A 25,395-nucleotide genomic window follows, 5' to 3' on the forward strand; every position below is an offset into this window, starting at 1 on the left:
ACCACTCAGTGTATTCTACTGAGACCTCTCAAACTCTTTGCTAAGAACATGAAAGCACTTGATAGCTGGTCTGGCCACCCACTCCCTTTCCAGCCCATTCCACCTCCTTGCTCCTTGACCACTCAGTGAACTATCTGTATCTGAGCTAGCCAAGATCTGTCAGCCGCAGGTGTTTTGTGTGTACCACTGCCTCCAACTAGGCCAGCGTTTCGCAACCTGTGGGTCAACCAACGCTTTCACAGGGGTCTCATATCAGATATCCTGTATATTAGATATTTACATTATAATTCATAAGAGTAGCAAAATTACAGGTATGAAGTAGCAACAAAATAATGTTATAGTTGGGGGTCACCACAACACGAGGAACTGCATTAAAGGGTCACAGTATTAGGAAGGTTGAGAACCACCATCCTAGGCTGCTCTTCTTCCTGTTCTCCTCACATGACAATCTCTCACACTTCAGTGTATTTTCCTGTGCAGGAGACCTGCCCTAGCCAGCCCCTTAAAGTATCAGTTTCCTATCTAGCTTATAAGTTCTCCCCTAGTGCCCATCACAGGTTGAACTGATTTCATCTCTATTCTTCTATTCTATTTAAACATTAAGTCTGTTCCTCAGTATAGCATCTGGGATTCACTTATCTTCTGACTCATCCCCAGGTACCTAGCATCATACCTAAAGTAACGACAATTACAGCTGATCCTACCTCCCTATGACAAGTATACTCTGTGCCAGAACTCCACTTGGCCCTCTAAAACACCTTGGTCTTGCCATCTAGAACTAAGACATTGCCTAAGAGTGTCTCTGGGATGGAGCAAGCATGACAATCTGACATTGGCCAATCAGGATATATAATCATCAGGTGACAATCCAAAGATGTTACAATCATCAGGTGACAATCTAAAGATGTTCCAGTTCATCCAAAGGCACTGGCACCACCTCCTCCTCTTAGCGGGATGTTCTTAGGGGTCACTGCCATAGTGGTGGCATCCTTCTGTTCTGGACAGATGACTGCCTTGTTCCACTCTGTTACCAACAGGTTATGGTATAAGCTGATAAAGAGTGTTCTTCTAACTCCTTGCCACCAATCCAGGGTCTCCGTGCCTGGATACTGACTCTGAAAAAAACCCTGAAACCTATATCACAACTGTGTTCAACAGATCTCCCTGGAGGGTAGGTGATGACACTTGGGGCTACCCAGAGTCTCCAAGTAAAGGCCCATCACATGGCACTGCCAGCTGAGCCTGTTTTGTTCAATGCTGTATAGTCACAGCTAAGAGCACAGAGAGATCGGATACCTTTCCCACTTGACTCAGTAACATGATCACTCATACTTTCCTTTTAAACCTTAACTACAGATAAACAAGCGAGCTTTCTGTTTCATGGCTGATAGACAGGGATGACATGAATTAGAGAAGTAAACAACTGGCTCGTATCAGGGTCACGTCCTCACTACAGCTCTGGGAAATGCTATCAAACACTTTCTCATAGCCCATATATCCAGAGGCCAATGCAGAATTTTCCCTCTGAACTTCAGCCTGGTGAAGAATGGTCCACGTCTCCCTAACAGAAGGGGTCAGTCTTCTATGCATTTCAGGGTAGGATGCATATATCTCTCTAACCAAGATCAAGCAGACCATATCTATCACCTTCAATATCAGACCATCGCCACTCCACAATACTTGATTATCCAGCAAGCAATCGATTCTGTTAAGAAACAACTCAGAAGCGCAGGAAGTCATGACAGGCACCCCATGCCTAAGGCTTCCTATAGAACTCACAGAGACATAGAAGGTGTCTCTGTTCAGCCTGCTTCTTCTCACCCATCCCAGTTTGACACACGTCCTCTTGGTTCAGAGGCAAAAACCTCTGACACTGGTCTGTTATCTGGACTGGCCTCTTCAGTCCCTAAGCTGTGTCAGTGAGGAGCTCTGAGGTCACTAGGTATAGGAAGGCAGGCTGGGAAGCATGACTTGGCAGTGTGCAATTGTCCTGGGCCACGTCAGATGGTCACTATAGATCTCAGAGCTCAGAGCTGGCCAAACAGCACTTCCTGCTCGCCTGAGTTTGCTCCTATGGGTTTATTCAGATTCGGCCTAGTAAAGCACATCTGAGGTAGCCAGCATCACTCCACACAGGTACTTCTCTATCTAGTGTTGCTGTGTACCACTGCTCAGCCACGAAGGGCTGGGTTCACGTCTGACAGTATCAGGCAATATCAAAAATAAGAGAGCTGGTCTTCAAACAAACAATAGAGCCATTTGGAAGTTTGCAAGGTTTTAAGAAGGCATGGCTGAAATTAATAAATACTCTTAAAATGCTAATTCTGAGAGGCCTAAGAAATAGCTATCATTCGTGTACACAGAAGGAATCATCCAGTTAGAAATATTTCGCTTCATCATCTTTGACTCGATTACTACATTCCAGAAGTGTGACACATTTCTTCTTCCAAAGTACGTGACCAGATGAGAACAGTCTCGATTCAGAACCGCTCACAGACAGCTCCATCCAACCGGTCAGTGCTTACCCTTTTCCACAAAGCTGAAGTAGACCAGCTCAGCTGACTGTAGCCAGGGTCGAGGACTTGTAGCCTTTTCTTGTTTGCTTCATTTTATAGCCACCTAGAATGACTAATCCTGTCTCAGCTAAAGAATTATGGAAACTTGGAAATGTGGCTGAATGTGATTTGCTTTATTAAGAAATAGTTATTGATCAGTGTGGTCAGTGGGTTTGGAGAATGAGCCACTCCAATGAGCAGTCCTTCTATGCTCCTGTACATAAAAATAGAAGGGTAATAAAATAAAATGTTTTTTTAAATAAAATAATATATATAGTTCCTAAAAGTAAATATGCACGCTGAACCTCTAGAGCAGGATTCTCAACCTGTAGGGCATAGCCTTTTTGGCGGTTAAATGACCTTTTCACAGGGGTTACCTAGGACCATCAGGAAAACAGACATTAGGATTCAGGACAGTAGCAAAATTACAGTTATGAAGTAGCAGTGAAAATAATTTAATGGTTGGGGGTCGCCACAACATGAGGAACTGTATTAAAGGGTTCCAGCATCAGGAAAGTTTCTTCCGCTGCTCTAGAAGAAAAAAATTGCCTGTAAGTAATAATAGAAGCTAAACTAGTGTATCATACAATAAAACAGGGGCCCTACCTCCCTAAACCAACACGTTATAGACCTGGCTTCTAACCCTCTGGGCAAGGGCAGAGAAATGTTTGATTTTAGAGGCCACGAGGGCCACGAAGACAGAAGCTAATCCATAGGGAAACATGAGATCAAGTGAGACATTTTATGAACATTATTGACAATGTATGGAGTTTTCAATTGGAAATATTTGGTTCTACAGGACAAATTTTCAGGTGTACATTTTAAACTTTCTCTCCTTAAAAATTCAAGGAACAATCACATTTATCATCCCTGTATCTGTTACTTGAGATGAAGTAAGGGGAGGGTTACCCTATTTTATAGCCCAGCATCTAAGACAAAATGTCCCAGTGACTCTGATTATGACTGAAGGTGGGGCCCAGGAGGGGTGAAGCTCCCTGCAGAGAAGGAGCATTAAATAAAACAGACTTTCACATGCATTCTCTCCCACACCCTTGTCTTCATTACAATCAAGTCCACCTCTTGGTTAGAAGAAGATGTACTATCCAAATGATAACAGAAAAATGATGGACATAAAGACTTACAAAGCATCTGTTACTCATTATGTGCTAGTCAGCTTTTTGTTGCTATGATAAAATAACTGAGACAAATAACTCAGAAATAGAAAAAAAAGTTTGGGCTCACAGTGTGAGGAGAGGGCGGTTTCTATTGAGTCATTGCTTTGAGGCTCTGATGGATGTCGTCAGATGGGCATGACAGTACATAAAGGACCAAGGAGGCAGAAATGATGGACAGGAAGAGGTCAGGGCCCCAGTAATAACCTAAAGACCTCCCCCAAGACCCTGCCATTTAAAATATCCATTACGCCCAGCCTCAGAGCCACACCTTTAACATCCAGGCTTTAGAGTACATTCAAGGTCCAAACTATAGCACACCGGTTTCACTAATTCAGCGACTGTTTATCAAAACCAGACCTTTTACCATTAATCAACAAGCAATCAACCCCTTAAGCAAATAAATGTCTATGTAAAAGAAAAAAACTCAACTGCTAACAAGGCTGGAGACTAAAAGCAAACCAACCACAAAAACAAAAAAACGACCCCCCCCCCCCCCCCGAAAACCAACAGTATAGACTTAACAGAAGTTAGACTAGATTTCGGCTGATAGTACTTTAATTTGAGATCACAACTGCTTGCTCTTTTGTTTTGTTTTTGTTTTCAAGATAGGATTTCTCTGGGAAATAACCTTGGCTGTCCTAGAACTCATGTGGTAGACCAGGCTGGCCTCAAACTCACGCATTATTTGCCTGCCTCTGCCTCCTGAGTGCTGGGATTGAAGGCATGTGTCAGCATACCAGGCTTTACAGTTGTTTGTTGATTAAGCTGTACTAGTCAAGATTACTTGACCGTTTTATTACATTACCCTTGACCTTTTAAAGTAACAGTTCTATGTTTATAGGATGTCAGCATTGGAGGAAACCTTAAGTTTATATCTTGGTATAGCCCCAACTTAACGGGAGATTTTTGCGACTCAGAAAAGGTAGGTAACTTGCACGGTAATGCCCACCTGGAATCAAACAGCTTTATTTTCATTACCTTATTCCCTTCGGTAATTCCAACAGGCCTTCCCTGCTGAATAATCCAAGTTATTAGCTCTTCTCTGAGTCTTACTTTATACACAATTACTGATTTAGCATCTGACTCCATCCCCTGCTTTAGTTGGCCGAGGCAGGGTGATCATTGACAATCCGCTACATAAATAATCCTTGAAATACATAATTGAGAACTGAGTGTAGTAATTTTAGCAAATGAGCTTGGCTCTCAGGTCTTCAAAATGAGGTTATTCTGTTGAACAAGCCGCCCTCTCCTTTCTGCCTGCTTTGGAGTCCTTGCCAGGTTCTGCCATCCAAAACCTTGGAATCCGCGGTAGCCCAAGTTTTCTTGAGCTGTGTTGGAAAGTTCGAGTAAGCTTGTTACTCTTCGGCTACTGACCAATTAAAGTCAGTACATGATGTGGTAAGGGAGAGTGAGTGAATGAGGTCAAGAGGTAATAATTAAAAATGAGGTAATGAGATGATTCAATCCCCTCTGCCTGCCAAAAAGGCCCACTGGTGACCACGTTCCCAGTTTCCCTGTGTTTCCCAGGCATCTAGCCACAGAGTCTGTGGAGTAAAGTCACCTCTAACACTAGCATAGATTCCTCTGGTTGCTATGTGGCTTACTATAAAGTATGAACATAAGGGAGTTCATTCTTAGCATTTTTTAATGTATAGTTCAAAATCCAAAGACTATTTTGAAGTACTTCTCATGAACAGGTGGATGGTCTATCTGTCCTGTGACCATCCATGTGATACATGGCAATGTCCAGGGGCTGAGTGTGGGACACCTAATGAAGCACTTTTGAGATGAGTGAGAGAATGTTATTGGCTTGAGGAATAGAAAATATAAGTCCTAGTGCACTCTGCTCACTTATGACAATAAGGGAGGATGTTTTGTAGATACAACCATTCATACTATACCAGAAAGAGCACTGTGCAGAAGTATGGCCTCCAACACAAACTAGAAGAGGTGGTGGACTTCGCATGGACTTGACCATGTCAGGCCTCAGTTCAGTAAGGATAGTGGTCCAGGTCATCCAGGAGATTCCTACAGGTCTAGAGTCTTCTGGTCTTGTAACTGGTTCTATTCCATGACTTATGACAAGGATATATATGGCTTCTTAACCTACAGGTATACATGGACTTTGACCCTCAAATGTTATGACTCTACAAAAGTAATAAACTCTGCAGTGACACATTCTTAGATTAAAATACAGGTTGATTTTTCACATCAGTAAATCTAAGTCTTGAACTCTTCAGTACTTCACCCAAACAAACAAGTCAACTAGTTAACAGTCTAAGATTCAAGTGCTAGAGAATTCCATATGCACATTAGCTTGGGGTATGGGGGAAGAAAACAACAGATACAGAAGATCCACAACACGATGACAAGCGGAAGCCATCCCACCTCACAAGAACGATGAGCCAGTGAACACCTCTACTCAGGTGCTAGTGTCTGGGCTTCTCATCCCATCATGATGAGACTGGACCTCACAGGGAAGGCCCATTAGTAAAAAAGAAATACACATACAATTAAATACAAGCCCTCAAATCCCTTTTTATGTTGACGTCTCTAACATTTTGTTGCCGTATTTATTAAAGTTGCAGTCTAAGAGATGGACCAAGCCATCTCTGCGCACATGGAACTTACTACTCATGCAATCCTCAATCCAAGAAAGAGATTTACAGACCCATGGAGAAAAATAAATCAAAGGTACAGTCGTGAATAATGTCCAAGAAGAACGGTTTTGTGAGGAAATGTCCCCATTTGCAGGGTGGTGGTTTACGCCCCTTCTTCCTTAACACCCACTCTTATTCCTCAACTACAATCCAATTTCACATTGACAGAATTTATAAGCCTCCATCTGCCAAGGTCAGTTGCTAACCTTAACTTCTTACTCAATGAATTCTTAGGTGCTTATTAAGATTAAAATACATCACCTATTAGAATATCCGTTCCTTGGCACTGGATGCCAAGACAAGGCTGGAATGATTCTAACACTTGGTTGCTTGGGATTTGTAACAGCCCACGTTCTGCATGGCAGATGGAAGATGGGGTGCTGCCCACACTGGATTTATTTTGGAGACTGAGAACTTAGGGACACATTAAATAGAGCATACGTTTAAAAATAAGCACCACCTGGAATTTCCAGTGTGTCACCTCACAAAGAGTGTGACGATGTATATTTGTTGTAGTTACTGCAAATTTTCTTGTTGCTTTACCAAAACCTCCTCATCTTTGGATTGGTTCTTCTACACAGAACCATGCCGCGAAGAGGTGGGCCTCAATAAAGGGGCTTACATTCAGAATTTTAAAGTTGACAAATAATAAACTCCAACCCACATTACAAAAAAAGTTAAAACAAACAAAAACCCTTTAGGTTCTTTTTATGAGCTGTGATAAATCATTTAAGATAGAACCAGGTATCCAGAAAGATTTATACCTGTGGATAAGAGCACTATTTCCCAAGTTATTTCACTAATTTAAAAATGTAAAGATTTGATTCTATACGAGTCTAGAAATTTTATGGTTTATTTTTTTAAGCTACAGCATTAGTTTCTTTATAGATTAAATCTTGTTGTAAAATAGAACTAAGATTGCATGTGTTAACATTACTAAGCAGTATAGGGATTGTTACACTAAAAATATAAAGGAGTAAAAAAATCACATTATTTGTTAAGTTTTGCTTTTTCTAACAAAATAACTATCACAGGAAGTCTAGATTTTCTAAGACTCAAGATACTAGAGACATACAGAAATTTTTTTCTCTACCTAGAATGTCCATTTTATATCTGGTAAGAACTTGGAGTAGGATTGGTTCAATCTCCCCACATCAAAGATTAATCTTAGCTCTAGCCCTCTCGTACGTAAGGAAGAAGGGATGTCATTTAGCAGGCCTTTGAGCAACAATGTAGAGAACGGGATGGAGAAATAATCATGTGTCCATCATCTGGCCCAAAAGAGACTTTCCTAAACACTACCAACCTTTCTCGAACACTGTGGCTACTTCTGGCTTCACCCTTACTAACTCTGCCAAGACATCCCTCCCCTGCACCACCATGGATGGATGGATGGATGGATGAATGGATGGATGAATGGATAGATGGATGGATGAATCTTGAGCTTAATCTCTCTCTCTCCCCCTCCCTCCCCCTCCCTCCCTCCTGTCTCCCCATCTCTCAGTCTCCCTGTCTCTCCATCTCTGCCCCTCTTCCTCCTCCCTTCAGAAACACAGACGGAGTTCTTCTCTGCTTTTTAAACCTCTCTGTAGACCAGCATATTGACTCCACTGACTGACCTTCCACACCTTGCTGTCTTCCTCACCTCCTTACCAGAGTCCTCTTTACTACCTACCTGCTTCTTAGCCTATCCTAGAAACTACCTCATTTTTAATCTTAGGCACTTATCTGGGCAATGCCATTCATGTTTATTAAGTTATGTATCAATCTAGGCTGTAGTCTCTCAACACTAGTCTTGGCCTTTCTTGAAAATTCTAGTTGTCTACCTGATGGGTTCAAAAGGTTCCTCTAACTCAGCATATGTCAAACTGTCTTCTACAAATCTACTGTTTCCCTTCATTCTCTAAGGTATTAAGAGGCCCCCATCCATCAAAGTTCTTAAGATCTGTGCCTGGGAGTCATTGACAGCTCACACATTCAACCATCACTCTCCAGTTCTGGTTTAGTGCAAAGTAACTGGGATTGAATTCCCCTCTCAACACTTTTACTGTGTCTCCAGATCTTCATCCACGCCGTCATCTCTTTGCTATAGTCTAGGATGGCTTCCCATCTCCAGGCTCTATTGTACTCACCATTCTTACACCAAGTGTGCATTGTGGGGTACCTTAAGATCACACAGGCTGACCACATTATTCCTGATTAGACTGCCTCAGTGCATTGTCATTAGCAAGAGGGTTGTGTCTTAAATGGCCTCCAACTAGCCTGGTGTCTGGCCTCTCTGGCCACATCCCTTTGTGGTAAAGATCTCTGAGTAATAGCTGATTTTGTATTCTGTGACTCCCTTTCTTCATCTTCTCAGCCTGGAGCAGCCCCTAGCTCTGCCAATCACAACCTCTGGATCAGTGGTTCTTAACCTGTGCATTGTAACTATCAGAAAACACATATTTTCAGTGGTCTTAGAAACTGAGCAAAACTACAAAGTAGCTACAAAAATTACTTTATGGTTGGGAGGTCCTAAGATGGTTGGAAACCGGTGCTTTCCAACGGTCATGATGCACAGGTTGACAACGGCCTCTAGAGATTATCTACTGAAACTGACTCTCTTTTTAATTAGGATTCGCCTCTGAATCTGTTCATCTAAGCCAGTACCTCAAATGGAGCTAGTGTTCCTCCTTGGGGACCTCCCCCGCTACCCTCTATGCTTCTTTCAAAATCACAGGCTAGACATAAAATAAAAATCCTCATCTCTCTGTTTCTCCTCATGCAAAGTTACAGACATGGAGACAAAGTTTTAATTCCACAGGGTTCCCCAATCCCAGCATACAGTAGGTGCTTTAATCTATAGTGACTAACAAAGAAGAGATGGTTCCATGGTCCTTTTTTTTTTCTTTAACATAGTAACTATTATGCTAGATTGCTTACAAGAACCAAAAGGGGGGGTTGTGTTTTCTGAAGGGATTTTTATAATTTCCTAGACAGTAAGGTGATCCCGAGGTAGAGAAAATTTTCTCTGTGGAGTAGGGAAGGTCTCGTCTACATTAGGAAATTCTGCAGCTGGTTCTTTTCATACCGTAACAAGTGTTCCTTGGAGAATGGCCTTTTCTCTGTTTTAAACAGCAGTGATATCAAGTCAGCCCACGTCCAAACCCTTGTCCTACCCTAGACCTTGAGTAAGAGTGATGGCTGCTGCCACATGGCATCTCATTTCCTTGTCTTCTCTCAACAGTGACAGTATGATTTAGGACTGTCGTGACTGTAGCATATTTACTGTAAATTATCAACGATGCAGATGCATTCATTTCCCAGGCCCCTCATATTCTCCTCTTTGTCTTGTGACTAACATGAGTATGGGGCCCAGAAGATGAGTCCCATCCTCAGGCAAAGCTTATGCTCCAAAGTGACAGCACACAGTATATTTTCAGATCCCGTCTGAGGGCCCTGAGAGGCATCAACAGCCCACAACACTCAGGGGCAGAAGGGCGGATGTAGTTGCTTGCATAACTCAGAAAAACATTGTGGCGAGTAAGGGCCCCAGAGGGCAGAGGGGATTGCTGGTATGTCCAGCATGTGCTCAAGATTGAAACCAACTGCTGTACAACCACATGATCTTGACACATTGGCTTAGACTAGGTGCCAGAAAGTCCAGGAGAGCTCTGGTTCTGAGGCAGTTTCTCCCCCGAAGGTTAATGTGTTGGCAAATGGAACTTCAGCATGATAATGTAGAAAGATGATACGACCTGGAAGGGGTGGGGCCTGGCGAGAAGTGGTTGAGTCCCTGGTCTTCAGGAAGAATAGGTGGTTCTTATGGGATCTATTAGTCCTATTGAGAGGAAGTTATAATACAATGAGACTTTGTTTCTGTGTTCTGTATTCTTTTCCTACCAGGTGATCACCTTCCCACAAGTTCCTACAATGGTTATGCTACCCAGCCTGAAAGGATCTCACTACAGGCTGAGTCAATGAAACCACCTAACCCTTGACTCTGACTCTAAAACTTGAGCTAATTAAACTTCTATTATTTAGAAAGAACCTGGCATCAGTCATTTAGTCACAGTATTACAAAATGGACCACTACACAGCATATCTCAAAGTAGGAAGAGACAAGAGTAGGAAATGTAAAATGTTAATCCAGTGGATTTGCCTGGAAAAAAAGAAGATAACCAAGAACAGACATATCCTTGCCACTTACTTTCTGAAGCCATACAAACTCAGTAACTGAGATCCAACCCTATGAGGAAAAGCTAGTCAGTAAGATTTCTAACCTAGAGTACAGAGTGGGAAACAGGCTGGAGAGAGGCATTTGGAAAAGAAAGAACCAAGCTTATTTTGGTGCCCTGGGGAGGAGTCTGCAGACAGGCACATTTGAACATGAAAGTGGGCAGGGGTGGGTAGATTTGTGAGGTACTCAGGGGTGGAGGAGGAATTGGGCAGATACCTAGTCTTTGATGGTGACTGGTGGGAAACAGCCTTGGACGATGCAGGTGACATCACACAAGGGTGACAGAAGCTGGTGGTTTGTGTCCCATTCAATTCTGTTAGTGCTACTAATGTCCCAAGAATCAAAATGGCCTCCGAGTGACAACTGTCAGACAAGCATTCCCCGACACTCCCTAGAACAGCATGTACAAGTCTCAGCTCTAGAGAGCTCTGTTTCTCAAGCCTCCAGACCTAATGTACCATGGTGAAAAAGGTTAATAACATGGACCACACACTTGCAATCTGCTAAGAAGGTAGACTGTAAGTTAACTCATCTCACACAAAAAAGACGAAGCGCAAGTGATGGTTGACTATGGTAAATACTTCAGGTAACATTTTATTCTAAACACATCACATCAAACTGGATGCTTTAAACGTATGCCATTAATCATCAAGCATATACTACCAATCCATGGGGGAAAGTTCCGAGTGCTAAATGCAAACCACCGCCATCTAAGAGCACATTCCAAAGGAAGAGCTTCTGAAGACAAAGCATGGAGCTCGTCTTCTGAAGACAAATAGAGGCGAGGAGAAGCCATGGCAAGGCTTAGCAGGGAACAAATACCACCAGGTCCCACTGTCTCTCCCTTTCCACAAACACGTTAGAATTTAATACAGAGTTTTATATAGAATGTTGTTGGTTGGGATATAGGTCAACAAGGTTAGAATATGTTAATATGGTTGAGGTATATGTCAATAAGGTTGGTCATCTATGTTAATAAGTTTATTTAAATTAGGAAACAAAATAACCATTCCTGACATCCCCCCCCCCATAATTTGCAATGCATATTTTCCCGAGCAGGAAGGAGAAAACTTCCAAACTTTAATGCATTGCTGAATATATACTCCGACATATACCCAGTGTCAGGATTTTTGGGATATCACATCCAACTCTGAAACTATCCAAGTTTCGTTTTGTTTTATTTTTAATCTTTAATTGGTAGCTTAAAAACATATAAAGGGTTTATAGTTGTTCAATGAACAGCCACACTGGGAGTAGCTGTTTATTTTCTCAGTTTTGCATCAGTGTACAACCATACACACATGTGTTCCATCTTTGACATGGCCGTTAGTTACCACCTATCTAAAGTCCATCTGAGGAAGCTGATCTTAAATGTCACTCAAAGAGCTTCGTGGTCTCCATGGTCGCACTGGTTTGTGGATTCTTTAAAAGGAAGGGCCTAGTAGGAAGCCTTCAAGTCAGTGGCATGTACCCTCAAAGAGAATTAAGAGACTCCATCCTTGTCCCCATTCTCATTTACATGTCTGGGCTATGAAGTGAATGGTCCTGTTCCCCAGTGTGATCCCCACTCCAATGAATGGTGATGCCACAGACCCAACATAACAGACCTAATTAACCATATACTAAAACATCCAAAACTTTGAGCCAATGTACACGTGTTTATATTTTGTTTTATCTTGAGTGTTCATTATGGTGACAAGGAGATAATATAAATAGACATAGTTCTTTTAATGTGGGGTACCTAGAGTAAGCTATAGCCTTAATTTGAGGTCTATTGCTAGCTGCTACCACGCCATCACACAAGAATACCCAAGGGATGAAACTTAATTGATTAAGCCTCCAGAGAGAGATTTCAAAAGCCTTCATTTTACTCCAGTGATTCTAGAAATAAATTCCAGAGTTATGCAAAGACTGCCCATACTAGAAGGCTGGACCATCTTTGCAATTAAACACCAATCACCCATTTATGAGATCTGTAACAGGGCACATTTATTGTATGTGGTCTAAAGTTATATATTTAAAACCATGTCAAGCTGGGTGCCCATTTCATCAAAAATGACTTGATTTTAATTTTTTTTTTTTTGAGATGGAGTCTCATTGTATTGCCTCAGCTAAACTGGAACTTAAAATCCTCCTGCCTCAGCCTCTTCAATACTGAGATAGAGATAGGCATATACCACCATACAGGGAAAAACACTCCACAACCCTCCCCCCCTTTTTTTTAAATCTAAAAGCAGGGTCCAGTGATACACATCTGTACTCTTAGTACTGGAAGGCTGGAGCAGGAGGGGTGAACGTTAAGACCAGCTGGGGCTCGCGTAGTGGGCTTCTGTCTCAAAAACAAACAAAAAGAAATAACAAAAAAAATCTACCAGCCAGAAATCCAGGAGGTGTCTGTCTTGCCATCAGCAAAAAAGGAAAGGCTAGCTTTGGAAGGAAAATGTCAAGGGCAAGTCACTGTGGGCTTCTAAGTTGTTGTTGTTGTTGGGTTTTTTTTTTTTTTGTTGTTGTTGTTGTTGGTTTGGTTTGGTTTTTTTCCCTCTTACTGCTATAATGAAAGTAATAAGCATTCCATAGGAATTAAGAAATACAAATTCCAGAAGACTTATACCAGTGTCCAGGATTTAGCAAATACAGGGTTCATTCCAGCCTAACACATACACACATGGCCCCCACCCCAAGGGTGACCTAGACCTCTCTTGACAGAACAGCTAAGGCAGAGAAGGGGCCGGGACCGAGGGGCACATGACTCAGAAGGCAGGGCACCTGGGTTTGCTAGCCTGAAGGCTGCAAGCAGATGGAGCCCTGCTCAGAGAAGAGGAACAGAGTGGATTCCTTGCAGAGCTTTTTCACAGTCTGCAACAATTCATCTGTCAAAAAATGTGCATGAATGGGAAAAATCCAGCATCGGAGCCAAGGACTGTGTTGCAACTGTCTAAGATTTTTGAGCGCCGGCCAAACCCGTCTTTATAGATTGTTTTCACCCCCGTGCCTTTGCAGCACTTCATCCCTAAATACTTGATAGCTGCCTGAGAGGTGTAACTCCATCTCGGCCGCTGACTCAACGGGGTGCTTCCCCCGTGTCCTTGTTTGCAGCACAGATGGTGAGCTTGTACTTGTACAACTGGCAAAAGAGACACGCACACCAGACACATTTCCCGCTTTCTAAGAGTTGACAGACAGTTATCCAAGGTTTCCCCCTCAGTTCATCTCTCCCTCCCTGGTTGGACTTTTTTTATTTCTGCCTCCCACCACCCCTGACCCTCGAGCAGAGGATTAGCGGGGTGAGAAACAGGTGGAGACTGCATTTAAACTAGCCATTTAGCTCCATGGGGCAGCTCTGGGGAAAATGATTCCAGCTAAGGATGCGAAAATCATTAACAAGATTTAAGGATTATCTATGGGTCTTAATTCCTCCTCCTGTTCATACCTCTTAAAGGTCAGGGACAGCTAGCTGCCGGCAAAGGCGGAAGGGGCAGGGAATGCCAAAGCAGGGTACCTTTAAGAAACTACTTCCTTTAAACCTTGCGACCAAAACCCTGCAAAGGGAGCTTTCCTAACTGATGCTCTGACTGAGCTTGCCATCAATCATGAGTGCAGCCCCTGTAATCTCCACTTTCTACACTGTCTCATGAACCAGCAGGAAGGGGTACCCATCGCTGGGGGCTGCTCTGTTCTAGGGCGGTTGAGTCTACAGTTTTGACATGCATGCATTGAACTTCTAGCTTTCCAAATGGCAACCTGCTAAACTGAGTGGTCATAGCAACAGGTGCTGGTGAGAGTCTACCACGACAGGGAACCTGAAGGCTTCTGCAAAGCACTTTGCCAAGGATGCGAGCTGAATGGTTTCCGGAAGGATTTTATTGAAAAAAAAAAAAAAAAAAAAAAGGAAAAAGAAATAAATAAAAGAAAAACAGACTAAAGAAGGGAAAAACAGCTGTTTGGAAATAAACTATAAAACATCTGTAGCACACAACAAGAATTCTCTGAGTGTGACCATGAAGCTTTATAGCGACTTCATACCTCAGAGACGCAACTCCAGCCTACACAAGACACCTCAGGCAATACACTATTCCAGGTGTTCCTAAGAGTGTACAAAAGAGGTGAGTCTAGGAATGCTCTCTGGGGGATAGCACAGAGATTTCCAGAATGCCATTGAGCAGTGTCCCCACTACAGCTGGTCACAGGAAGAAAGAGCAAGAAGAAGCTAGAGACCCTTTTTCATTGTCCAGGGAGCCTGGAGACCAAATCTCCCTGCTGGAATCCTTGACTTCTGCTGTGAGCATTTTTTTTTTTTTTTTTTTTGACCCTCTTTGGGGCAAATAGTTAATCAAAGGGCAAGCCCATTGAAGTTTCTTTAGCATCTTGTGCATTGTTACAATAGAAATCAGAATTGTTTGTTTATTTGTTTGTTTGTTGTTTGTTTCTTCAAAGGAGGTTTGAGGATCTAAGGATCTCGATGTTATTTCTCAGTAACTAAGTTACCAAAAACTTATACCACGGCTGTATTTATTCTGCAAAGGAGGTTCCAAGTTGCTAAAAGGGTCCTCAGAAGAACATATTTCTTCACATTCTCTTGATCTCTGTGTGTGGAGATTTGCTTAACAGCTGTTTTATGTACAAGTGTTTTTTTTTCCCTGAGCCACGTCCTCCCCCTCCATAAAGAGACTTTTTTTTTTTTTTTTTTTTTTTTTTTGGAAAGGCAAAAGACATAATTGAAAGTTAAAGTTCTCCTCACAGCGCTGCCAGCAGCAGACACGGTAGGTCACAGGAAGACAGTTAAGGAAAATCATCCCGCCCCGTGACCTTAATCAGGGAACTGAAGTTGAAAGCAAAAAGAAAACTACATGTAAAGTCAGCATGGCCTTCTCCCCAGTCTAACAGAAAAAGGCAAGCATTGTATAGTAAGACAACTGATTTCACTAAGTGCCTGGCAATTCCAATCCCACACACCCAACACCTCTTTTCTCATTCACCATGACCGCTAACAGCAAAGATGGCAGTTACGGTATAGGAGGAGAGAAACCCAGAAACGAACCATCACAACCTGTGAATGAATGAATTTCATTCATTTCAGCAACATGCATGCGTTTCTGCCATCACTTCTGAAGTAGAGATACTGTACCCTCTCTCTTCTTCCAGCAGCATCCGTGGGGAAACCACAAGTGCCTGTCACTATGTCAGAGCTGCTGAGAAAGGATCACTCAGGGTGGGGGATGGAAGGGGGACCCTAGCTGGTACAGCACTGCACCCATCTGCAAACCTCAAGTGACCCCTCAAGCTACCTAGGCAGGTGTTTGGCATGGGGGTGGGGATCAGTCTTCTCTAGGAGTGACCTACATTTCTCATCACCATGACAACGTTTCTTGGTTTGTAAGCACAGTTGAGCATTCCTAGTCCGAAACACTGCAAAATCTGAGGCTGTGAGTGTTGACATGATACCACAAGTAGAAAATTCCATGCTGTGAAACTCTGTCTCACAAACAAAACTATTTAAAATACTGCATACATCACTAGCAGGCTATGTATATTAGGTGTATGTATGCAAAACATAATTGAATTTTGTGTTTAGACTTCGGACTCATCCCCAAGATAGCTCGTTATGTCTGTGTAAATACTCCAGAATTGGAACACGTCCAAAAGCTGCAGTACATCTGGTCCCCAAGCATTTGGATAAGGGATATTCCATATGTGTTATACTTACTAAGTAGGGAGGGTCCTAGGGGCTCCCCTATCCTGGAGTGAAGAGTGCACTTCAGCATGTGATCTCCACAGAATACTCTAGGGTCCCAGGAAAGAGAAAGGAATCATGTGACTACTGCTCCACCCAAACCAGGAAGTAGCCAAGCTATTCTGGGACAACTGGCCCCCCCACTTCTCTTGCTGCTCCTAAAACTCTGGGTTAGCATCCAACTGAGGAGTAGAATGACTTCCAATGTGGACCAAGAACAACTTACTGCATCTTTTTAACTTGCAAGTTAGATCTCCAATGCTAACATCAAGCGTGGACATTTAAAGTCCAAAGGATTTTACAAGACCAACTGAATGTCATCCCATACAGTTTTTATAATAAAAGATGTTCTGGGGGAAAGATACTTAAGTTTGAGATGCCAATTTGAAAACTTTACTCCAGCAAAGAAAAACCTCATTTTCTAACGGCACACGCAATACCAAGAGGAACAGGTCACCTTCAGATGACACAAAGAGAGACATGGATTCACTGAGCTCTACAGACAACAGGTTTATTGATAGAAACCAACACTAGAGAAATAAAGAAAAAGGATTTAGGTTTTAAGCAGAGGAGAGCCAAGAAGATACATCAGATACTTTATTTTTCAAAATGTTAATCACAAAGGAGCTGGGGAAGAAGGGCCTGTTATGAAGTCTGATGTGAGACACGGGGTAAGCAGGCTATATGGAGATAAGTCGTACCTCAGGCCTGTGTAACATATAAGACAATTTAACCAAGTTGCTGAAGAATCACATCCACTTTACAATAAAAATACTGACTTTAACTGTATTAGAATGTTGGAGAAAAGACACTTTTTCCTAGGTAAAGAAAACAACTGGCAAAGAGGCATCTAATACAATGTGAAGGTTTTTCAGACCGGAAAGATAGGACCTTAGGAAGTACCCAGGAAAAAACCTCCATTGCCACAGAAAACTAGGAAACCCACGGGCAGCACACATTACCCTATCACGAGGGCGAGTTGGTCCACCTTATCCTCTCTGTCGTCTTGTTTCTCCTGCAGAGTCAGCCATGCTGGCTGGATCCCTCCCAGGGACCATTTAAGCATGCTTAAGTCCCTCTGACAGAACTCCACCCTCTGTATGCTTAGCCCTTTCCTCCCTCCCCAGCCAGAGTTCACACCAGCTGTCTTCTCTCTGCTCCTCGACACCCTCAGTCCCCCCTCAATCCTACCCTACCTATCTTAGGGTCACTAGTGCTGTGATGAGACACCGTGAGCAACACAACTCGAGAAGGAAAAGCCTTATCTGGTGTATGCTTCCACCATTACTGTTCATCTCTGAAGGAAGTCAGGACAGGAACTCTAATGGCAGGAACCTGAAGGCAGGAGCTGAGGCAGAGGCCATGGAGGGATGCTGCTTACTGGTTTTCTCCACATGATTTGTTCAGTCTGCTTTCTTATAGAACCCAAGACTACCAATCGAGGGTTGGTCCCGCTGCTTATCATGGGCTGGGTTCTCCCTCGTGAATGAGTAGTTTTTAAAATGCCCTACAGGCTTGCTCTCAGCCCAAATGGAAGCGTTTTCTCAGTTGAGGCTCCCTCTTCTCTGATGACTCTAACTTGTGTCAAGTTGACATAAAACTAGACAGGTCACTACCCCATTCTAATTCATCCAGCTCTTTCCACCAGTGGCTCTCCTCAAACCACCCAATAGCCTCCAGGATGCCAAGTTAATAATCAATTCAAGTTCTCATACTTCTGAGGTTCTCCACACAGGTGGTACACCCTTGATTCAAACATTTCTGCTGCTCCGGAATCAAGAACTTAAGTCATGACAAGGGAAAAATGTCTGATCTCACAAGATAGGTCACAGTCAAAATATGTATATGTATATATGCATACTTCATTTCATTAACATATTTTGAATACTGTATAACACAGGGCTGAGAGATGGCTCAGTCAGTGAAGTGCTACCTTAAAAGCATGAAAGCCCAAGAGCAGATTCCCAGCACTAACATAAAAGTCAGAATCCAAGGTATACCTGTAACCCCAGCACTGGAGGACAGGTACAGACAGACAAGTCACTAGAGCTCCGTGCCAGCCAGCATAGCTGAATCAATGACACATGATCCCCAAGAGACCTTGACTCAAAAAAATAAAGTGTAGAGGGACTGAAGAGGATACTAGTATTGATCTCTGGTCTACACACACACACACACACACACACACACACACACACACACACGAACATATGCATACATCACACACACACAATTTTATGACATGACCTTTGGACAAATGTGTATAAGCAGATTAATTTTGTGTTTAGATTTGGGTCCCACACCCAAAGTACCCCTATATATACAAATGAGCTTTCCAATTTTTCATAAAAACTCTAAAGCCAAAACACTTCTGGGCCCAACATTTCCAGTAAGGAATGCTCAAGTCGTATAGCTGAACTCTCCATCATACTGAAAACTCTGTCTTCTCTGACTCTTGATGTGCCTCTTTTCCACGTTCCTGGCCTCCCATCTTGGTCCCAGCTTGGTCCCAGGCTTCTCCTTACTCTATCCATTAATCCTGTCATTACCTCCACACCCACTGCTTCAATAACTCTGCACACACTGATAGTGCCAAGCTCCACCCTCTCTGCATAGCTCTTTAAACCTCCAGAACTCTACCAAGCAATGCTAGAGTGACAGACAGCTCCACCTCTGTGTCTCTGGAGGCATGTTGCCTCCACCTCAACAAGAGCATCAGTAACCCAATCTTTCCCAGTACCTCCTGTACACTAGACCAAGCACTCTACCACTAAGCTATAGTCCCATTCACCTTTATCCACTCACATCCTGAAGATATCCTATAAGGTTTACTACATATCACCTCAGCTTCCACTTGTCTACAAGTCCAACAGCCCTGACCAACAGGTCAATCAAGCACCATCATCTCCAGAAAACTTTCCCAGGCCTCCCTGTCTTAGCCCCACAGCTTTCGTTCCCTCAGAGCCCCTACCACAGTTTGTCTTCCTATTCAATCAGGCAACTATGTGGTTAACCACCTTGTGTTTTTATTTCACTGTATCCCCTAACCTAGCTCCTGACACTGGGCAGACACAGTGTCAATCTACTTCCTGCTACCTTGGCAAAATACCTGAGGAAGTTTACTCGAATGAAGAAACGTCTGTTTTGGCTCATGATTTCAGAAATGCACCAAATGTGACATTTTTGAGCCCCGAGGCTGTCATCATGAATAGAGATGCCCAGTTTGTACTGAGAAAAAAATTTGATAAGGATTACATGTAGTACAAATAGCCATGACTATTGAATATCAGGAGTTCCCATGAGAAAGGGTGAGAAGTCGTGGAAACAGCTCTAATGCCAGTGTCAGGGCCAATAAAAGATGTCAACACAAAGCATTGTCCTGTTTGGGAATTAGCAAGGATCCAGGGAGGTATGTGCGGAAAAAGAAAATCATCTTGTTCACAGTAAACAGACTACTATACCTAGAAGATATTTGGGCCATAAAAGAATGTTGATTCAAGAAGGTCTCCTTTACTTTCAAGAATTAGACATGCTGCCATGACATGCAAATAGTGTAGAAGCCCCAAAACCCACCAGCAAATGTGGAAGTAAACTGGTATCAGAAACACAAGACAAGTGTGAGAATACCATGGTTCCTTAAAAGAAACCAAGGCAAATTAACACTACACTTTAGTGAAAGAAATGCAGAAATGAATGGCCAGGTGTGTGCTATCTAGAGTCTCCTGGATGCAAATATACACTCAACCAAACATGGCCCGTGAAATGAGGTAGAACACAGTGAACCAGAACCACACGTTCCTTTCCTTAAGGCAGCCTGTGGTTCCAGAGAAGAAAGAACATATGCACCCAAGCAAAATCACCAGACACCACAAGACACTGGAAACCTGAGGAGATGCCAGCAAACTGCTGTTTCTCCCTTCTTGACCTCAGATGGCATCCCTTGCCTACTTAGGTCCCGCCTTTTTCTCTACTTCAATTTCTCTTCTCTCTCATAAGAGTACAGTTCAAATGAATGGAATAGTGTGTTTGAGAACACTCAAGTCCTACGAGAGAACATAGCTTTCTCACCACCAGGCTTAACACAAGGCTTGCTGATTGGATGTGAAAATCTGAGATTAAATCTATCCAAATGAGGACTGAAGGTAACAATTTGACAGGGTACCATGGTCACGTGATCTGTGGGAAACCCAGTTCAAGTAGTATTGGGCTTCCTGGGCACTCATACGTGATTGGCTGTCACCTGAAGCTCCAGACACTAAGCAACTAAAATGTGATTCCCCGGGTGGTCAAAGAAGGAAGTAGGTGGTTGAAGTCTTCCTGAGCAAAGGTCTGGGAATGCCTTACCACACAATGGCTCCTGGCACCTGCTCCTCATGGTTACCAAGGCAACAGCAGAATCATGCCTCTCCATCAGTGCTCTGCAAGTGCCTTGACTTTCAGTTGAATTCAGCTCAGCAGGGGAGGACGCATTATCTTTGTACTATACTCCATTTGGATAGAAATACCAGACAGTGTGATGCAGGCATACATGCGCATTCATGTTTCCTACAGGACTGTTAACAATAACCAAATGAAAGAATCAACCTAACTGTTCCTCAGTAGATAAATATAAAACTGTGGTTCATATACATAATGGCACCATCAAGAAGAAGATAAATATGACTTGCAGGAAAATGGGTGGGACTGGAAATCATGTTCAACAAAGACAGACACACATAGAAAGGGAAAAACATTCTGTGTTTTCTCGTATGTGCAAAGGTGTGTGCACACACATATGGCACAGTAGAAGAGAGACAAGAGAGAATAAGCATGACAGAAAAGGGGACAGGAGAGGGCGGTGGGAAGGAAAATAGTCAAAGCATGTAACATTTCCGAACAAAATGTCACCGGGGACTACATTGCTTTGTACAATGAGTGCACATGAAGAGGAAAGCTAAGAGAAAAGTTAGAGTAAAACTGGGAAGTGAAGGGAAATGAAAAAAAAGGGTAAAGGAGCAGGAGCTTCTCTGCTCCAGCCTCAGGCCCCAAGGATTTGCCTCTCTGGTGAGCCCCAGCACCACACACACACAGCACGCAAGCATGGGAATGCCTTATCACGTGGTGGCTCTCCTGTATCTGCAGAATATCACAGTGAACGAATAAGAATGAACAAAAGCACAGAATAGCCCTTGAAACACTGCAGCGTTCCATGCTGTAAACTTAGTTCTAAGTGGGCCCTCTAGCAATCCTGGTAACCCATTACAGAAGGGGCTCTTGCTTGACACATGGCAATGACAAGGGCAAAATGTGCTCCTAGGATCAGGGGATGCACACAGGACACCCCACACATTATTCTTTGGGGACAACACAGTGGATTTATGCCAATTTAAACACTTTGAAAGTACAGCCTGAACTTGAACTCCATAAGGACTCTTTTATCATCAGCTGGGGGAGGGAGGGAGGCGGAATGGCATCAGAGAAGAACACACACACAAATACATACTACACACACACACACTACTCACATACCCCAGATATACCACACACACACACACACACCACACAAACACATTGTAATGTGTACACCATACACACACACACATACTCCACACATGCCACACCCATCAGATACCCATACACACACATCACACACCACACATCACACAACCACACACACCACACACCACACACCACACACACCCCTACTATGTGCAACGCAGCTGCCTTGTTTATCTGCCTGGGATGAAGGCAGGCAGCCCACACCCCCGGGATAGCAGCCTCAAGAGTCAGTAATAAATACAGGCAGAGACATCTAAAGCCAGAAAGAACTCCAGACTGATCCACCTCATCCTCCATCATTCTACAAATGAGGACACCGAGGCCAAGAGTTGCTAAATAACTCACTGACAAGGCTCTCAGAGCTGGGACTTCTGTGGAACAAGAGAGTCCAGTTTGTTTCCTAAGATACCACTTGGCCTGGCCTCTGCAACAAGCCTTCAACCTGTTGCTTAAGCTTTCAAACGAAGGTTGTGAAACCGTTTCAAGAAATTCTTGGACGCGCAATGCTTGCATTCTTTCAAGTTGTCCGAGCGTCCAGCGGAGAACAACAGCAGGCTTCTGTGCAGCCCGCAGAGTCACTGAATTTTCGAGTCTTATTAGAAGTTCTCATCAGTACCAGGACATCGACCCTACTGCTGCTACATGGTAACATTGGCAGCCGCCTCCTCTCTGTGAACATAAAATTACTACTAAAATGCATTGCTGCTAAGAACAGGTTTGCTAATGGGACTTGAAGGAAACAAAGGAATGGAACACAAGGAACACAAGCCTGTTCTACTCTATACCCACCACAACATAAATGCAGGGTCTTTGATGTCAGATTCTATATTTGTTTCCAATATCTGGGAGGGACTTTCTTGTGATGGGAAGTTTCAGCTTTGCTATGGCAAGACATGGATATGCTATAAAGTCACCCGCCCCATGCGTTCAAACCATTTTAAACATGTGATCCCAAATCTTTTATAACTTTAAACTTAGCAGGGCTTGGTGGTGCTCTTGGGAGGCAGAGGCAGGTGGATCTCTGAGTCCAAGCCCAGCCTGGTCTACATAGTGAGTTCCGGAACAGTCGGGGCTGTGTAGAAAGACCCTGTCTCAAAAAAAAAAAAAATCAATAAAAATAAGCTTATTTCTTGATGCTGTGTGTGTGCATATGTGTGTGTGAGGGAAAAGAGGGAGGGGGAGGGGGGGGGGGGAGAGAGAGAGATCATATTGAAAGAAAGAAGGGGAAAATCAAAGAGATGGTTGAGACAGTCCCATGACAGTCAGCATCCTGCTTGTCTTGTGGTCCAAGCAGTGAGATTATTTGGAGGCCAACAACATGTACTCACTCATCTATATCAGGAGTTCTGATGCAGATACTAAAATTCAACCAAGTACATGGGGATGTAGCTCAGTGGGAAAGCATTTGCCTAATACATACAAGGTCCTGGGCTCAATCCCTAGACTTGCAAAAGCTCAACCTAGCAACCTGAAAGGATTTTCACATATAAGTACACATGCATATAAATGTGAATATAGTTGTCTTGTGTTCTATCCCCCATAAGTAAAGAAACCATCATGAATGCCTTTAGGCAAGGTTACAAACTCCTTACATCTCCATCTCAGCAGCAAATGGAAGTTTGGGGGTTGCCTCTATTCCTGTTGCATAATTTTAAAAAACTCCCAAAGGACGCAAAGATAGAGATCAACTGTCCTGATGCACAATGTTTCTCAAAGCACAAGTACTAATCCCCCACCCTTCTTTAATAAGCTATTATATCGACTGTCTAGAAAACATTCTACTCTTATCTCAGGATCTTAAATTGCACAGAAAGTCATAAGGGGGACCCACCTTGGTCCTCCATAGTAGCTCAGAACCTGCCAGTAAACTTGATGACCATTCCTTCAGTATGTATAAAGGATTAAGTTGGGCTTCTGGGTGCTTGCTGGACCCTAGTCAATGCCAGAGGATGGTCATCAATAATAATGAAGTCCTAATGGTTCTCAACCTTCCTGATGCTGCAACTATTTAATACAGTTCTTCGTGTGGTTGTGGTGACCCCGAACCATAAAATTATTTTTGTTGCTACTTCATAACTATAATTTTCCTACTGTTGTGAATTGTCATGTAAATATCTGATATGCGCGACATCTCATGTGTGACCCCTGTGCAAAAGTCATTCAACCCCCAAAGGGATCATGACCCACAGACTGAGAACCACTGCCCTAGAACAATATTCCAGAAGTAGCTTTCTTAAAAGAGCTGCCACTCCAATTCCAGACAATCTGGAATCCAATGCTGTAGCCCTGGCCCCAGGACCACATATCATCTTAGGTGCAACCAGGGAAAAAAAGAAGCTTCTGGTGGACCAGATATACCACACTGGACTTTAAAGCCCAGCACAAACCAGCAAATGCACACTCCACACCCTCGCCTTGCTCCCACCTCCTAAGGTGATTCTGAAATCAACTTGTCCATAAGCACAGCCAAGTGGGGAAATGAGAACCATGCGGAGAGCTGAGGCTGGCTGCAGCTGGGCCTGAATGATGCAAGGCAGAACAAGAGGGTGGAGCAATGTTGCAGAACCAGCCTGCTGTCCTCACAGGCAGCAGGAAGGTCCAGCCTTGCTCTGAATCATCCCCATTCTAACAGACAATAACCAGGGAGAGCCCAGGCCCTCAAGTTATTCAAATCTCCACAAGAACAGCAAGTGCACCCTTTCTGGAGAGTCAGCTGAGACCAAATGCTGAAATGTCCATCCACTACACACTGTGTCTCCACACTCTCTGGATACAGATGCCTCCCTCATACTGCTTTTGAGACAGCCTGGCTGCTCTTTCTGTAGTCTTCCTTGACTAAGTGAGCTGGAGCTGGCACCTCTGCTGAGTGAGCCCACAGTTTTGATGGCATGAAAGAAACCAGAATTTCAGTCAAAGAAATGGTTGTTGATCATGCCCTGCCACTGACTGCCAAGGAAATAAATCTACAAGTATTGGGTACGTTTCTCATCATTGTGCACCATACCAAAATACCTGATGAGAAGCAACTTAAGGGGCTGTAAGATGGTTTGGTGGGTAAAGTGCCTTTATACAAGCCTCCAGCACTCATAATTACATGGTGCGGGGAGGAGCACAAGGGATCTGTAACCCTACTGGTAAGGAATGGCGGTGGGGCATGGGGGATGGAGATGTGAAAACAGGCACATCCCTTGAGTTCACTGGTGGGACAGCCAGCCCAGTCAAATCAGATGAGTTGCTCCAGGTTCAGTGGAAGAAGATAGAGTGCAAAAGAAGACACAGAAGAACATCAACATCCAGTCTACACACACACATACAAATGCACACACATGCACACGCATGCACAATTAAGGCGTATTTATTTGGGTTCATGGTTTGGCAGGATTCAATCCAGCATGGCTGGAGTAGTCATGGTAGCAAGCCAGGCAGCTCCCTGTGAGTGGGACTATGTAGCCCTTATTCTTCACTTCCTCATATCTCAGCAGAACAGAAAGTAGAGAGAGGAACAGAGGCAAGGCAG

General features: G+C 43.4%; 1 protein-coding gene and 1 pseudogene across 1 annotated transcript in view; one reads left to right on the forward strand and one right to left on the reverse strand.

Moving 5' to 3' along the window:
* The window catches only part of Bmp6 (bone morphogenetic protein 6), a 157,563-nt gene that overhangs the window by 76,529 nt on the left and 55,639 nt on the right, over window positions 1–25,395 (reverse strand). The window lies entirely within an intron of this gene.
* The window catches only part of LOC143443412 (cytoplasmic dynein 1 heavy chain 1-like), a 42,052-nt pseudogene continuing 39,038 nt past the window's right edge, over window positions 22,382–25,395 (forward strand).

Source organism: Arvicanthis niloticus, chromosome 8, assembly GCF_011762505.2.
Source record: "Arvicanthis niloticus isolate mArvNil1 chromosome 8, mArvNil1.pat.X, whole genome shotgun sequence".
In the NCBI taxonomy this organism is placed as follows: domain Eukaryota; kingdom Metazoa; phylum Chordata; class Mammalia; order Rodentia; family Muridae; genus Arvicanthis; species Arvicanthis niloticus.